This window comes from Ursus americanus, chromosome 9 (assembly GCF_024610735.1).
Source record: "Ursus americanus isolate L20-20 chromosome 9, mUrsAme1.1.p, whole genome shotgun sequence".
Classification (NCBI taxonomy): Eukaryota; Metazoa; Chordata; class Mammalia; order Carnivora; family Ursidae; genus Ursus; species Ursus americanus.
Window position 1 is genome coordinate 33,377,098 of NC_142135.1, and position 16,289 is coordinate 33,393,386.

At 40.8% G+C, this 16,289-nt stretch overlaps 1 protein-coding gene and 1 long non-coding RNA gene across 6 annotated transcripts in view; one reads left to right on the forward strand and one right to left on the reverse strand.

The window, feature by feature from the left end:
• The window catches only part of LOC123797818 (uncharacterized), a 36,841-nt gene extending 34,078 nt beyond the window's left edge, over window positions 1-2,763 (reverse strand). Inside the window, exon 1 of the long non-coding RNA XR_006781084.2 lies at window positions 2,627-2,763. This is a non-coding gene — a long non-coding RNA (uncharacterized LOC123797818). The remainder of the gene's footprint in view (window positions 1-2,626) is intronic.
• The window catches only part of AZIN1 (antizyme inhibitor 1), a 29,670-nt gene continuing 16,058 nt past the window's right edge, over window positions 2,678-16,289 (forward strand). Inside the window, exons 1-3 of one of the 5 annotated variants that reach the window (XM_045805831.2) lie at window positions 2,679-3,010; window positions 7,224-7,361; window positions 13,706-13,872. The gene's annotated coding sequence lies outside the window, so the exon portion shown is untranslated. Of the gene's footprint in view, window positions 3,011-7,223; window positions 7,362-13,705; window positions 13,885-16,289 lie in introns of all 5 variants that reach the window. The other 4 variants (XM_045805832.2, XM_045805830.2, XM_045805833.2 and 1 more) reach the window with 4 other exon arrangements.

Here is a 16,289-nt window from a genome sequence, read left to right on the forward strand (position 1 = left end):
CCAGAACCCCCTTCCCATCCTGTTTGAGTGATGGGACATCTTGATCACTTGTTCCCTCTTAGAACACTCTCCTTGCAGTGGCTTGACATTGGACTATGGCCAGTCTCCTTCTCTGGCTGGTCCTCTTGGTTTTCTCTGCCAGCTTCTCTTCTCTCTGGCATTTCTCAGGTTCCTTTGCTTATATCCCTTTTCCTGTAAACCTCAACATTTCCTTAATCATCATGTCTATAGGAGAGGCTCCCAAATTCATAGCCAAAAGGGCTCCTGATCTCCCTATTTCCAGGGGCCTTTGGACATTTTTTACATGGATATTATAGCAACAGATTCAACTATGCTCAAAGCAGGCTCATATACTACCCTCCAAACTGGGTCCTTCTATTTCTACCTGTGTTCATGATTCCAGAATTCTCCCCATTGATTAGCTTAATATACCCAAATTATTTGACACCTTCTTATCCCTCTTGACAGTCGATTACCTTCTACTCTTTCTATGCCTTTTCCCTCCCACCCATTCTGAACCCCTTACTATTCTTAACTTTTGTAAGAGTCTCCTTTACTGTGTCTTCCAAACTTTCTACCTATTTTCAAGCCAACTGATGCCAGAATGTTTTAAAAAAACTTTGAGTATATTGTGTCCCTACTTAAATGGTTCCAGAATAAAGTCCAAGCTCTGATCACTTCTTGATCTCACCCTAACCTACCTTTTCAATCTCACTAGCAACCAGGCCCCTATGTTGCAGCCAGAAAGCCCACTCAGAGTTCTCTAAACTGGCCCATTTCTGTGCCTTCTCTCACTTGTTTCCCTTCCCTATAATATCTGCTCTCAAAATCACTTTTTCCCAATATCTAGAACATCTGCTCTCAAAATTAACACTACCTTTCTCCAGCAGCCTTTCTCTCACTTAGCTGCAATCATTCCCTCCCTTCCCTAGGTTCCACGCAGCATATTACTTATTTATCTGTAAACAATCTAGTTATTTTGTGTAGTTGTTTTATTTCTCCTGCTGGATTGTAAGCAAGATTTCAAGTAGTGTATTCATCTCTAGCCTCCTCCTTCCACCAGGGGGTCTAGTAAAGTGCTGTGTTTATAAATGTTCTGAATCAAAGAATTTTTAAAGAATGAAAGGGAAAGTCAAGATATAGCAAAATGAAATATGGAAAAACGAAATTAGGAAGAGTCCACAGCTCCTGATTTTTACCTAATACTTTCCTCCAAGAGCCCACATTTCAGCGTTGCTACCTTTCCACCCAGGAAGGCTCATTCTCTTCCTTCCTAATTTATGATTTATTAATCAACCACAGTGCTGCTCACAAAGTAAACTGAAGGTGGAGAAGATCAAAAGAAAAAAAAAAGTCAGGGTCTTAATCTCATAGATCTTAACTTGGGAGGGATGTGTAAGTATGTATTTCATTTGTGTCATTGACTCTGAGTCGCAGAGTTAGCATGAGAGGACTCAGTTTCTGATCACTAGTACGAAGACATTCTTAAAAGAATGAAAGTTATGTAGGTCGTACTAGGTTCCCCAGTTTAAAAAAAAAAAGTGTGTGGGGCGCCTGTGTGGCTCAGTCGTTAAGGGTCTGCCTTTGGTTCAGATCATGATCCCACGGTCCTGGGATGGAGCCCCCCATTGGGCTCCCAGCTCAGGGGGAAGCCTGCTTCTCCCTCCCACTCCCCTGCTTGTGTTCCCTCTCTCGCTGTCTCTCTCTCTAATAAATAAATAAAATCTTTAAAAAAAGTTTTGTTATTAAGTAGTAAAATTAAAATGCGAAAACGAGGCGGAGGATTAAAGTAATGCGCGTTTATAACATCAATAATCCCCTCTCCAACACTGGTCCTTCATTAATAAGGACTCGGTGTGACCGCACCAACCCTTTAAATGAGGACACAGAGGCCACATTCCTTAAAAAAAATTCCTACTGCATCATATTGTAACATACGAGCACTGGGGACATTTTCACGCGGTCACGAGGCTCTGTAACCTCACTAGCACTGGGCCCACCCATCACGGCCATTAGGAACTCGTTTCCATAAAGGAGCGCGGTATCCCGCGGGCGCAGAAACCTCAGCCTGGGCGGGCAGTCCCCACGCATAGCCTGTGGAACCCTCAAAAAGCGTAGTGCTCTGGAGGGGGGTGTTCCGGCGAAGACCTTCACAGGCCTCCCTTACAGCCTCTCCAGGCAGTGCACGCGTGCCGCCGCCCCTGGCCCAGTACAACTCCCGGCGTCTTGGCCGGCAGAGAGCCGGCCCAACTCTCCCTGCGCCGGGGCCAGCGACAAGCGTGAGCGTAGGCGCCTGAGGGGTGGAGGCGCAGGACGACGCTGCGCTCCGGCCCAGTCGCGTCCCCTTTCCCTCGACCGCCCCCGTCCGCGCGCCAAGAGCTCCGCGGGCGGAGGACCTGCGGCCCGTGGGAGGGCGGGAAGCCACCAGGCGGTCGGCACCTGCAACCGGGGTCGCCCGTCCTGCCCCGCCCCCTTTCGCCCCCCCACGCCCTGTCCCTAGTCCCTCGTCCCTGTCTCACGCCTTTCTCTTCCGCTCCCTCCCTTCGCCCCAGGCCGCAGCCCGGCTCCGCCCCGCTCGCGCGGCGGCCCGGCCGGCTGTGACGTCACCAGACCCCGCCCCCCTTACCATAAATACTGGCGTCGCCGGCGCCGCCTTCCCACACTCTCTGGCTTTTCGTTCGGCTGCAGTGTTTCCTTTTTTTCCACCTTCTCTGCCTCTTCTCATCCTTTCTCGTTCTTCGGCTCTGCAGTGTGACGAGGCCGAATCCTCTCCCCACCCAGTCCTCGCCATTCTTCTTTTACTCGCGCTGTTGTTCTATTTCTCCTTTCGGCCGCCGCCGCCACTGCTCCACAGCTGGTGTCGGTGCCGCGCTTTTTCCCCCACGTCGTCCCCGCAGCCTATGGCCCAGGCCGCCTTGGGTATTTCTGCTCAAGGTAACCACATCCCTCTTTAAAAATTCCGCCGAAAAAGAGAAGACGCTTTACCCGACTCTTTGGGCCGTTATCTCACGTGAGTACCGACCCGAGGGGCGCGGGGGCGCGGGGCCGGCCTCGGGGAGCTGCCAGGTGTCTGCCGGCTGGGCCCCGCCGCCCGGCCGGCGGCCCCACAGCGCCCCACGGCCGGCTGCCTCGAACATGGCGGACGACGGTGTGTGTGGTGGCGGTCGGTCCCTCCGCGGCGGCGGCGGCGGGCTGGGGTGGAGGGCGCGCTTCGGGGCCCTCAGGCTGCCGCCTGCCGCTCGACGGAGCAGGAGCCGCCACGGTTAAAGCGAGGGGGCGTGTGCGTGTGGGGGCGCTCGCGGGGGTCTCCGCCGGGGGTCGGCGTCGTCTCCTGGCGGCGTGCGGCCCCCACCCCTCTCCCGTGGTGCATTGCTGTTTCCGGGGAGGGGGCCGAGCCGCAGCCCTGAGGGGCCTTGGTCCCGCAGCCCCGGCCCGGAGCCCGGTCGCGCCGTCGCCCCCGGTATCCCCGCAGGCGGCGCGAAGGGCTGCAACGGCTGGGGCCTTATGAATGGAGCGGGGCGGGTCTGGCGGCGGCCTCCTCTGACAGCTGCCGGAGGAGGACGGGTTCTTGGGGGTGCGGGGAGTGCGGTCCCCCTCTGGTGGAGGAAAGTTGACGCCACTCGGGGCCCGGAGGCAGGGAAGCCCCGGTGTCAGGTAGCGAGGGAGAGGCCTTTGGCCCCTTCTGGAAGCCTCGGGGCTGCTGCTCCGCCTCCTGCGGCGCTCCTGATTGGGCCAAGTCGCCTTCACTCACCCCAGTCACCTCCTGGAGCCTGAGGATTAGTCACCATGGCTTCGTTTCCCCGTCCGTGCCACGATTCCTGGGCAGTGAGAGGGAGAACGGTAGGCTTAGGTGGCTTATCAAGTGCTATTTTGACTGCCAGCAGGAATGATGGTGACGTGTTTTAACTCTAGCCCAAAATATTTCTTGAGGGTGTATGTTTCTTGGGCTACACTGCTGGCTCGGAAACCTGAAGGCGGGTACACAGTTTACAGCCCCATGATGTTCAGATTTAACTGGGTTTTGTGGTGGCATCTTGGATCTGTTCAGATGTTTTCTGTTCCGTGGTGTTTCCACCTTTCAGCCCACAGCTTGGGTGGGAACCTAAGGAGTCTTGAGGGAGAGAGAAGTGCTCTGTGATGGGAAGAGTTGATGGGACGAACCTGGCAGAGATACGGCTAAGGATTGTCGGGCAAGGCCCTAATCTTTTAATTTTTTACAAATGTGAGAGTGCAGATGCTGGCCATGAAGACAACAGAAGCCCCGAGGAGTTTACATTTAGTAGGAAAGATAGGCTCCTAGTGATTAAATGTGATACAGTCGGTGCAGTGATCAAGTAATCAGTGACTTCTCTTTTGCCATTCAGGTTTAATTTATACATTTCCAACCATATAGAGAAGGCGAAAGAATTGTACCCTCTCCTAGATGCATTTAACAGCATTTTGCTTTATTTGCCATCCTGCTATCCTTTCATCAATTCATCTCATTTTTCCATGTATTTCAAAATTGGAGACGCCAGAACGCTTTACCCTTCTGACTTCAGTTCATAAGCCCGTATCATAGTTTAATACTGTTTATTCCTTTAAAAAAAAAAAAAAAACCTTTGGATAATATTCATGTAAAATGCACAGATTTAAGTGTATCATTTTATGAGTTTTGACAAAAAAATAGAGTTGTGTAATGCAAACCGAGCAAGATATGGAGCGTTGCCCTCACCCCAGAAACTCCCTTTGCACCTTCAAATGCCATCTCCCCCTCCCCCCTTCCAGAGGCAACCAGGATTCTGATTTTTTTTAAAACCATAGATTAGTTCCGTCTATCCCAGAACTTCCATGTAAATGGAATTATACTGTTCAGCATTATTTTGTATAAAAGGCTATATAACTCAGCAGGTTTTTGATATTCATCTGTGGTACACATGTCAGTAGGTTGTTACTTTTATTCCTCAGTGGTAGTCCATTATGTGAATACTTTGCCTGAGTTTATAAAATAAACTGTTTTGGAATAATTTTAGACTTATAGAAAAGTTGCAAAGGTAGTACAGAGCTGTGTACTTCTCACCCAGTTCACATTATTATTAGCATCTTACTGTGGTGCATTTGTCAAAACTAAAAGTGATTTTGATGCGTTACTATTAACTAAACTGCAGACTTAATTTGAATTTCATCAGTTTTTTAATGTCCTTTTTTGTTCCAGGATAATCCAGGGTACCACATTACGTTCAGTTGCCGTGTCTTCCCCAGTTGTCTCAGATCTATGATAGCTTCTTAACCTAGTTTGTCATGTCCTTGACAGCCTGGAGAAGTATTGGCCAGATATTCAGTAGAATGTCGCCCAGTTTGGCTTATCTGATATTTTTTCTCATAATTAGACTGAAGTTTGGGGGTTTTGGAAAGAATACCACTTGGCAACTTTGAAAGTCATTGGTAAAGGCATTTGATATGTGTCATTCAGAGAAATACTGATAATTTGGGGCTACTAGGCTTTGGGGTAGTAACTATAAAAGTGATGGGAGGGTTTTGGGTTTGTGTGTTGGGGGGGGGTAGTGACCTGTAGCTGACCAGTCAGGACTAGTTCTACCTATGCTCGTTCACCTAGATGTAGCAAGAGACATTCTCTTCAGTTAAAGAACTAGATCACAATGTTGTGCATAATCCAACAGATTTACACATTGCATTCTAAATGAGAATAATTACCTTTTCCTGTACCTCCTTTTCTCCACATTTTCATTTAATTTCCTTATGGTTTATTTTAACTGTACAAATAATTCTATTCTGTGTGTAAATGGCCCTCTTAACCCTGTGTACCCCTTTTATTTTACTAAAACGTGCCCTTCATATTTTAGGGACTTCATTTCCTATTAGTATCTTTTTGTTAGATGGAAATGTTTTAGGGATCATGCTGAAGAACATTTTTGAATGTCTGAAGTTTAATATTCTTAACCTTTTACATCTCTGCACTTGGGTTGCATTAAGCAAAATAGCTGTGTGGATAGATGGGGGAAGGGAGATGAGAGTGTCTCACCCAGGATAATTATCCTATTCCTTAGGATAATTGAAAATAAACTCTGTCTCTGTCTCCAGCATGAGTCAGCTTTTAATTTATTTTTAAAATTATTTTGGTGTGGGAAGAATCAAAATCTTTGTTTTGTTGGAGTGCATCATTTGGAATCTAATGTAAGGTTGTAATCACCGTTACATGTTGGTATGGGTTCTTGACTCATTTTAAGAGTGTGAGCAGATTCTCCTAGTAGGTTGAAAGAACCACAAGGATGCTTCTATCCTGGTGGAGATGAGAGATGCTTTATTTTTATTTTATTTTTATTTTTTTGAAATGCTTTAGAGATGCCTAGAGTACTTCTGAAATTTCTCTGATTCTTAACATTCTAATTTCTAGTTTCATCATTTTTCTGGTTTCCTCCTTATCACCCTTTTTAGCAAATGCTGTCAGGTTATATTGCTTTAAAGTAGCAACCACCTAAGTATGATTAGAAGTATAGATACAGCAGTTAGAGGTGAGAAGTCGATCCAAGCAAACCATAATAGGTAATAACCATTGCTAAAACGTAGTATTTTGTAATATGCTAAGCTCTTTTCACATTTGTATGTTGTTCTAGCGATTATAGACTTAAGTCTAGGTAGGTTAAGGTATAAGGAAGAGAGGTGTAAACCTTAAGTTCCTTGCCTAATGTACAAAGCAGCTATCGAGTGTTATTTCACATACGTGATGTATCAGCTAAGTCATAGATCTTTTTGGTATGTAGTAAGGTTTTACACTTTAAGTAAAGAACTTGGAATTTGGAGAGTAAAAGAAATGTTCTGGGTAGTTCCAGATTGCAGATCATGCCAGAACATTATACATCAGGTTGATAAAGGGTACTTGGAAATTTTCAATTTTAGGCCACTTAGAAATGCGGGTTTTTGAAGGATAAATAAAAGTGAAAATGAAATTAGATGAAGGCTGGAAACTGAGTGGGTAGATAAAGCAAGTTGGTAAGGGACCAGGCCCTGTGAATATCGTACTATAGCAGCTTGGAAGTTTTTACTACAGAAAAAAGTGCTTTGGTGAACCCTTTGAAAACATTAGTGTAATGTGACTAATGAAACACTCTTTAAAACTGAAATTTATTACTACAGTTAATATTTAAATCAGTTTAATCTGCTTCAACTTTTTTTTTTTTTTTTAACTTAGGACTATTTACTACTACTTCTGTTTCATTCTTTAGGGCGAACTTTCTGACCAAGTATACAACTACCCAGAGGGCCTAGGAGAAGTGCTGTATAGAGAGCAGTTCGACTTCAACGCTGAGCCACCTTGGGAACCTAGCTGATGATAGGGGGGTTCCATCTCCTAACTTGTCCATGTAAGTATTTTCACATCTAAGCTGGGGGTCTTGTAAGATTGAAATAAAGGAGAGTTTTTGTTGCTCGGTGTTTTTCAAAACTTGAAAGTATACTTATCTCTTAAAGTGAAGTGACTCTTAGAGCTCTTTTAAGAGTTCTAAAATAAAGGCTTGACAGTTACGGGTATACTGATTCAGTTTTGTATGCATTGTTTACCAATGATTGGATCACTTCATTTATTTTGAGTACATAACAAGTGTTGTTATACTTAAGTACATACCACAAGCCCAAGTTTTAGGAAATCCTACTAGTCCAGGTTTTAATATAAGTTGGAAAGATTTTGTATTTTTGTTTTTAATTCAAGGTGTAGGCAGTGGTTTATTCCATCATTCAACTGTTTAACTTGGTGAATTTTTAAATATTTGGGCTTAATCAGAAAAAAGAGACATTTAAATAGAGCAAAAGATTCTGTTCTTCATTCCACTCACCGACTCACTGAAGCTATGTACCCCATAATATGGGATGTAAGAGGTGAATCTTCCTGCTTTCTAGGTTTGAGCATCTTGCCAGGTATAATGTGATCACTAGAGTTTAAAATTGTTTCATAAAATGACTTTATAGGATACTCAGCTGGTGGGGAAAAATTGGTTGTTTTTAGAGGACTTACTGAGAGATGTATGTATGTCTCCCACCATGTCACTTTCTGAACAGATTTTCTTGGATAAATTTTGACTGTATGTAAAACTCTGTGCAAAATATAATTCTATAGTAAACTGTTCTTTGAATTTGTGCTGCTAGATTTGTATAATTTTTTAAAAATTTATGATAGGTTTCTTGCTATTGAAATTTAGGTTTTGAGGTTTGGATGTTTCTAAGTTGTCCAGACACTTGGAGGAAATAATTGAAATTTTCAGGAAAGTTTATGGTATCAATTTAGTGTTCCTATAGTCTGATGTTAAATAGATTCTATCAAATAAAAATGTTTTTCTATCTAATTAAAGTAAGTTAAAGCAGACCTTTTCAACACATTTGCAAGGCTAAAGAGAGGAGAAAATAAACAGTTTAATAGGATTTCCTGGAAGTTCTGGCAGAAACCCAACTGGAAGATTTCTCATACTGGCTTTCTCCTAGCTATGTGAGTTTGAGCAAACTGCTTATTTTTTAAGTCATAACTATAACTAAACAGTTCCTTTAGCCCTAAACTGATAACAATGATTTTTCATTTTTGAGTGTATTATGCACCCCTTGTTAATGTAGTGTGGGTTTTGGGATTTTAGCGTCATCTGTAACAGAAATGCAGAATCTCAGCCCCACCCAAACCTGACTCAAGCTGCATTTTAACCTAGTGGCTTGTATGAATAGTAAAGAGAAGCATTGTTGCTGCCATCTCAGTACCAAGTCAGTTATCTCTTAATTTTTGATAGTCATCTGTTCTGTTTCCAATATATCTGATATTTCCCCCTCATATTATGATTACAGGGTGTTAGCTTGGCCTCTTGGAGAATGTTATATATATACAAAGTATGTGTACTATAGTACCATTCTGAAATCTGAGAAATTTTAAATTCAGAAAAGATTGACTCCAAAGGTTCTTGACTAGAATTAGTAGAAATGGCAAGAGAAAGTTCTACATTCCAGAAATGTCCTTAGATATCAGTAGGAGTTTGTTGTACTGGACATTAAAATCCTGTGGAGCAACAATACTGTTTGGAAAACCAGAGTCATTAAAAGGGCTTAACACACTGGCCTTTGTGGAAAACACTTGGCAATACAAAGCATATAGCCCTGTGAACTCTATTTGAATAGTGTAATATTCCACTAGTTCTGTACAAGTGGTCTAAGCTCTAGGATTTCTCTTCAAAGTTAGGTTTTTAAATCAGGTAACCATCTGAATTTTGAGATAGTTCATTAAGTATTTGGAAACTTGGGTAGTTGCTTACATAACGAGAGTTTTTCTTTGAAAACTTCTCTTTGGAGTATGTATATGATGTAATATATGAGCACTATAAAGATTTTTAACACTTGTTGTAACACTAGTATTATCTAAGATTAATGAAGGTCCTGTAATTGTGGAAAAGCTTTTGAATGCCTTTAAAAAAGTTCCTTAGGCCTTTATGATGGTGTGGTCGTCCCCCCCCCCCCCCCGCCCCGGGCTAGATTCTCAAGTTATTTTAGCTGTCGCTGTTTTAGAATTAATAAATTAGCCTAATGGAAAAAATTTAAATAGTCCTTTCCAGAAAACAAATCTCTTCTAACCAACTACTTTTTATTAGCAGATCTGGTGATGAAGTCAGATTGAATTAATCATTACCATATACTTTTTAATAAGTTGTATCTAAATCTAGAAGTAGGTTTCAAGGAATTGAGTGGTTTAAATGGGCTTTTAAAATTTGTCTAAAATATTTTACGTGGTTGTCATTAGTTGATCGTGTAGGAACTTCATAAGAATCATCAGCATTTTAAATATTCCTGTTTTGTTTCCTAATTGGTGATATTTACATATGCCCTAACTAAATTGGAATTATTTTAACTAGGGAAAAAATGTTCTGTATGAATTTACTAGTATTTTCTCATGTTTTGCTGTTGTCAGTAGTAAAGTCAGGTTTTTGATTTACTATGGAGAAAATTTAGTTTGGATAATTTACAGATTCTGTGAATGCAGACAAATTCAACAGAACATTCATTAATGGTTGTTGGTGCTCTCTGACCCAAAAAACAAAAAAACAAAAAACGTGAATAAAACTGCTATCCTTGAAATACACAGTTTTTAAAGTATGTGTATCCCTTGGCATACATAAAGTAGTATTTGATGGTTCCTCACTGCTGGTGTAAATTAGCAGGAAAGTATTCCCTACAGCTCAATGTGAAGATATGTTAATAAATAAAACAGTGTTTGGGGAACATGGCTTTTTTTCTTTGGGCAAATTTGGGATCTTTTCTGGGAGGGCCAAAAAGATTGGAAAGCAGTATAGACCAGTTTTTAAAGGGGATAAAATGGTTCTTGCATTTATTACAAAAGACAGTTGAGCCAGGAGGATTAATAATGGCTACCAATTTTTGTGTTCCATTACATTCCCTTTGCGTGGTCTTATTTCAGTGTTTTTGAGACTTCCCCTCTCTTCCCAAAATTCTGAGACACTTAATTCCAATTAGGAGTAAATGGGGTATTTGTACCTTATAAACTATATAAAATCTAGGTAAATAGAAGGCTGTTCTACGCTGGCCATTGTTCAGAGAAGCCTAAGGAGGCTGTTGGAAGTGAAGTGCTCTCACATTGGTAAGGCTTAGGAAACTGATATTTTTTTTGTCCTTCACCTCCATTCCAGGGTCATCTTTGTACACTTAAGCAATTTGTCACAAGCTAACTGAAGTAGAGATTTAGCCATCCTTTTCTCTATTCCGATGAATAATGTGAAGAATGTTATGCATGAATAGAAAATATTTGTGTAGCATACTGAGTTACAAGGATTAGACTGTTCAGCCTGCCTGGGCCATACTCAGCCACCATGAGGTCTTAAATGCTTATAACTAATTGACTTGGAGAAGGACCCAAGATAACAAATTATTTTCAAATGCTTCTCTCTGAACTTTCTGCCTTTTCTTCATTATCTTATGTAAACACATTTTAAATCTCTCTTCTGAACTTGCTATGGGGTTTGTTACTTTTTGTGCCCCTACAGTCTTAACTTTGCAAACTTGTGAATTGATCTTTGTTATGTTGAACAAAGTTATTTGGAGGTGGGGACATTTTTAATCTGTAATGTGTGTGGACATGTTCCTTAGAAGTTTAAAATTGCTTATGAAAATAGCATCCTCCAGCACTGCTTTGTTCAGTACAGTAGCCACTAGCCAGGTGGCTATTTGAATTTTAAAAGTTAAAACTAAGTAAAATTTAAAATTCGGTTCTCAGTTGCATAAGCCACATTGTGAGTGCTGGGGAGCTATATGTGGCTATTGGCTATTTTTGGGCAGTGATAAAATTTCAGTTATCACAGAGAATTCTTGGACAGCATTGCTCTCAGGTATTCTGTGAACATAAGTAGCCGTGATAATCTTAAAACATCGATTAAGAATCGTAAGAAATTGCACGTTCTCTTCTTTCTCCTTATATTTAATAAAACTTCTTTAACTTATAGGGGCTTTTCAATTTTATATTTTAGCTGAATCCTTTTTTGTTGTTTTTGCTGAGTTCTTTACCATGCTCTTAGGATGGAACTCCCTAGTATGGTTTATGTGCTTATGCAGACAGTATTAGGTTTATGTTGTATATATGACTTTTCACCTAGTTCTTTTTGCTGCAAGGATCCTCTGATGCCCAATTTATAAAGAGCTCCTAAATATTATACCTTCTTATCCAGGTTCAACATGGTCAATGTATTCTCTTTGGCATGACCAGAAGTAGGAAGGGGTCTTAGTATGTTCAACATGGACACTGTAACAAAAATGGTCCCCAAACCATCCTCAAAATGAGGTATTTGCTATCCTAAATTCATGAAGAGCTCCTGCAAGTAAAAAAAAAAAAGGAAAAATGAGCAAAAGAGTTGAAGACCATTCTTCACTAAAAACCTAGCAGTTCTATGTAGCCCTAAACCAGTGCAACCTGAACTGCCAGTCAGCAAGCTGGGCTCTTGTACCACAGTGTAAAGTAGTGTACTGTTTGGTTCTTAACTTCTGAATCAGCTAGTTTGCAGGCCATAGTTTGAATAGCACTGCCTATTAGGTATATAAATAACAGAAGTTCTGTCATAATTAATATGATAAGTAATGTGGGAGGTAACCCATGGATCCAGTTCAGATATATAAATGTATATCTACACAAAATACTACACAGCAGTGAAGATTAATGGATTCCTGTCATATCTATCTGCATGGCTGAATGGAGACTATAAAGTTGAACAGAAGTCAGCCATGGTAGATGAATAACAGGGAAGCTAGTTATAGTTCAAAACCAGTAAAACTGAGGTTTTAGGGGCATATAGAACAATAAAACTATTAAATAACAAGGGAAAGTGGTTAGAAAAGCATGAACATGCTTATTCTAGGGGACATGCAACCACTGCCACCTGGGAAAGGTGTATAGTATAGGACTTCTAAGGTATTCTGTTTCTTAACCTAGTATTTGCTGCAGCCATTGTATTGCACGTGTGTTTTATATAATCTTTCTTCTTGGAGAGGTGACAATGAGATGTGCCGTATAAGGTAATCAAAATAGTAATAAAGTGCATTTGTTTAAAGAGTTATTCCCTATACTATACCAGGAAATCTCAGAAAGCTTAGGATTAATACAGCTATATATTTCCTGTTCACGTCATATTATGGTAGTTATCTTTAATGTTACTGCATCTTAATTACCAAAGGGGATTTAAGTATTTTTACTTGTGTGAGGTACATATACTTCTTCCAGAAAAAATTAGCCTTCACATCAAATAGTCAACACAGATTTTTTGAAGGGAGCCTAATCTTGTCAGTTCCACATGTAAAAGTATATTGGTATTAAAATCCTGGGTTTGTTTTCTCGTTAAGATGTATTTTCAGAATCTTGAGACATTTCATGGGGCAGCCTTTACCTAGGCACTTGAAACAGCCTGTTGGGCTCATTTCCTTTCGGGTTTTTTCCCACCCTTATGTATCTCCTATTCTTGCTCTTTTAAAATAACTCTTCAGTAACCTTTAATACTCTTTTTCTAGGGTTAATCAGGGTTTGGGTTTTTTTTTTTTTTTTTCATTCTTTTTTTTTTTTTTTTTTTCACCTCATCACCTGAGAAGTAACTTTAAGGGTGTTTATTGCCATTACTGGCTTTCCACTTACTGTTGATTGAAGCAAGCTCTGTCCTGATTATCCTAAGTACTCAGTGTAAGTTATGGTTATCCATCACTTAATTTTTAGTCCAGTATGGCAAAAATCCATATGGTCTCATAGTCATCGCACAATTTATTGGAACTTCCTACCATTTCCAGTATGTAGCTTCCTGTCACTGTTTCTGGTGGTTTGAACTTTCTCCAGGCCTCACATCTATAATGCCAAAGTCATCTTTGAGACTCCTCTTCTAATATTTCTTTTGCCCAGTTATTCCTAAAGGTATTCTATGTGGTAAGTAACATTTCTGTCAGAGATAGAATGCAGAGGTGACTTCGACAGCATCGTGTCTTATTGTTAAAGTTGTGAGCTGAGTTTTAAGTCATCAAGTCATATGTTAAAAAACAAAAAAAGTGCTCTTAGGCTTCTTTACAGTAGTGGTTGTAATTTCAAAATATTTCAAGTTCTCATTCTTTAATGGTAAACGTCCTTTTAGAAAAGTGTTTGATATATTAAGGTTGGGTTTCCTGCTTACATGTATCTGAAACAGTACTCTCAACCTTTCAGCTCTCCCTGTTCTACTTCCAGGGAGGTCTTCACTTCAGAAATCCAAGACTCATATTCATCCAGCTTGGTGTCAAGTGGGCTGTTGCTGCCAGAATTATCTTGTGATTATTTGAGAGATGTATCAGTTTCTTCTGAAGTACAATCAACTATAGAAGCCTTTGTAGCAGGTGTGTAACAAGGCAAGTGCCCAGCTGCTGCAGCCACTACTCTTGGAGCTACCCTCTCAGTGAACATGAGGACTCAGCGGCCTCATGGAAGGCTCCAGGGAGCAGTGTGCAGTTCTTTGGAGCCGTTTGTTTCTTTGGCAGCTTTTCATTTAAAAAAAAAAAAAAAATGTTATCAGAAAACACCAATATGAAAGTGTAAATAAGGAATGTTAAACACTTTTTTCTTCCCAGCTGCAATATCTAAGAGGAAATTACTTACAAAGTAGTATTGTGATTACAGCAATTTTATTGGTGTGAAATAAGCTGAGCTTGCTTTCCCCATATATTGGTAAGGTGTTCAGTCATGAACATGGCTTAAAGGCTTATAAGTAGAGAATACTTCTAGTGTCTGTTGATAAAAAATAAATGTCAGAGCTTTTATGAAAAATGAATTTGCTCCATTTGGACATCTAAGATTTACATAGAGTAGATTTTTCTGAAATTTAATGTAAACAGTTCAGTGTCCAGCAGCACCAAAGTATACTACGTAGTGGGTCATAATGTGTTGGAGCCAGTAAATCACTCCCATTTCTGATTTATAAGCCATAAAAAATGGTGCAGTGTCTGTTGGAAATTAACACCCAGGATTGGAGCATCGGGGTGAGTTTGGCATTACTTGGGTTTGAGTGCATTCTTAATGGAGAGGTGTCTGAAAATTCCCTGTGGTATTTAAAATTGGTGGATTAACTTCGCAGATCTGGTATACAATACAAAACTCTGCTCACCCACAGCACATACGCACTTAGATTTTCTTTCTGGTTCCATAGGACATGCTGTATATGTCCTAGATTTTTGGTTTAACATCACCAAGTAACTAAATGCTTCTTGGAAAACAAGCAAAATACTTTAGTGCTTTGAGGCAGAAATGTAGAACATAAACCCTTTTGAGATAGTGGAGCTTTAAAATATTTTTTGCTAACATGTTAAGAAAATTAGGCAAAGGCTCCTGGATGTATGATTATGAACTACTTTTTAGGACTCTTTCAGTGAGATTGAGGTACAATGTTGGGGGTAGGAAAGAAATAATCAGCCTACCCATAACCACCTACTTCAGCCTTTTCAGTTGTTGGAAGTCTTGGGCTTCCAAGTGACATTTCATTTGAACAAAGGGTTTGTTGGCTCAGAATGTGTTAGAAAATTTCTCTCCTGAAGGTCTATGTTTTGCAGATTCTTTAGAGGTATTAGTTTTTCCTGGGCATAACTTTTATTTAGTTTTTAACAGTAACTGACAGTTGAGCTTTGCGTTCATATGCGAGTCACTTTTGTATACTGTTTTGGGGCTCCTTTTAAGAATGTGAACTATGGACCGTCTTTTTCAACACTTTGAAGGAGTTTGTTGCTGTCACAAGCCAATCCTAAGCTTAAGAACTTTCCATTCTTAAGAGTTGTGAGTTCCTTTGTCCACCTGTTAGCACCTATTCTCAGCTAGGAATTATGGGAGCATCAAAACCTTCAGGGACCATCCAAGAAGATAAACTGAGATAGAGCTCACTTATGTCCACTGTCTTTTATGTATAGGCTTTATTAGTGTTGGTTTAACAGTTTTATTGCAGTGCTCAGTATAATTAAGGAAATCAAACAATGTTGCATGTACTACATCTGTTTTAGTGGTTTGGGTGTGTTAGTCCCTCATTCTTTTTGTTAAGTACTGCCAATATAGTAAATGAATTTTATTTTTCCATCAGAGTCCTTTTGTGAGTCAAATAGGGATTGGTAACACTATGGTTACTTTTGAAGTGAGAATTACAGTTCAGTGATGGTAATAATAGCCATTTCACAAGCATTCCGTGCTTAAAGCAGGGCGTGCTTTCCAATATATATATATATTTTAGATTATTTATTTATTTGACACAGAGAGAGAGACAGCCAGCGAGAGAGGGACCACAAGCAGGGGGAAGTGGGAGAGGAAGAAACAGGCTCCCAGCAGAACACGGAGTCCAATGCGGGGCTTGATCCCAGGACCCCAGGATCACGCCCCGAGCCAAAGGCAGATGCTTAACGACTGAGCCACCCAGGCGCCCCTCCAATATTTTTATTCATGTTATTCATTATTTGTCAACTATTTTAGTTTGGTCCTGGGTTATACTGTAAAATTTTTTCACCTCTACAAAAGTCTGATCTATAGTGACAGCTCAATGGTTAGCTGAAGTGGATTTGGGGATTTACTGCAAAAGGGACATGAGGGAACTTAAGCTCATAGAAGTGGTTATGCAGATGTATATGTTTGTTAAAATGGGTGCACACTGTTTCATGTTAAACTGTTGGTAACATGGATTTAAAAAGGAAAAAATAATTTCAGAGATTTTGTCAGAGAGCACAAAGCAGGAGAAGCAGGCTCCCTGCTGAACAAGGAGCCCGATGTGGGACTCTATCCCAGG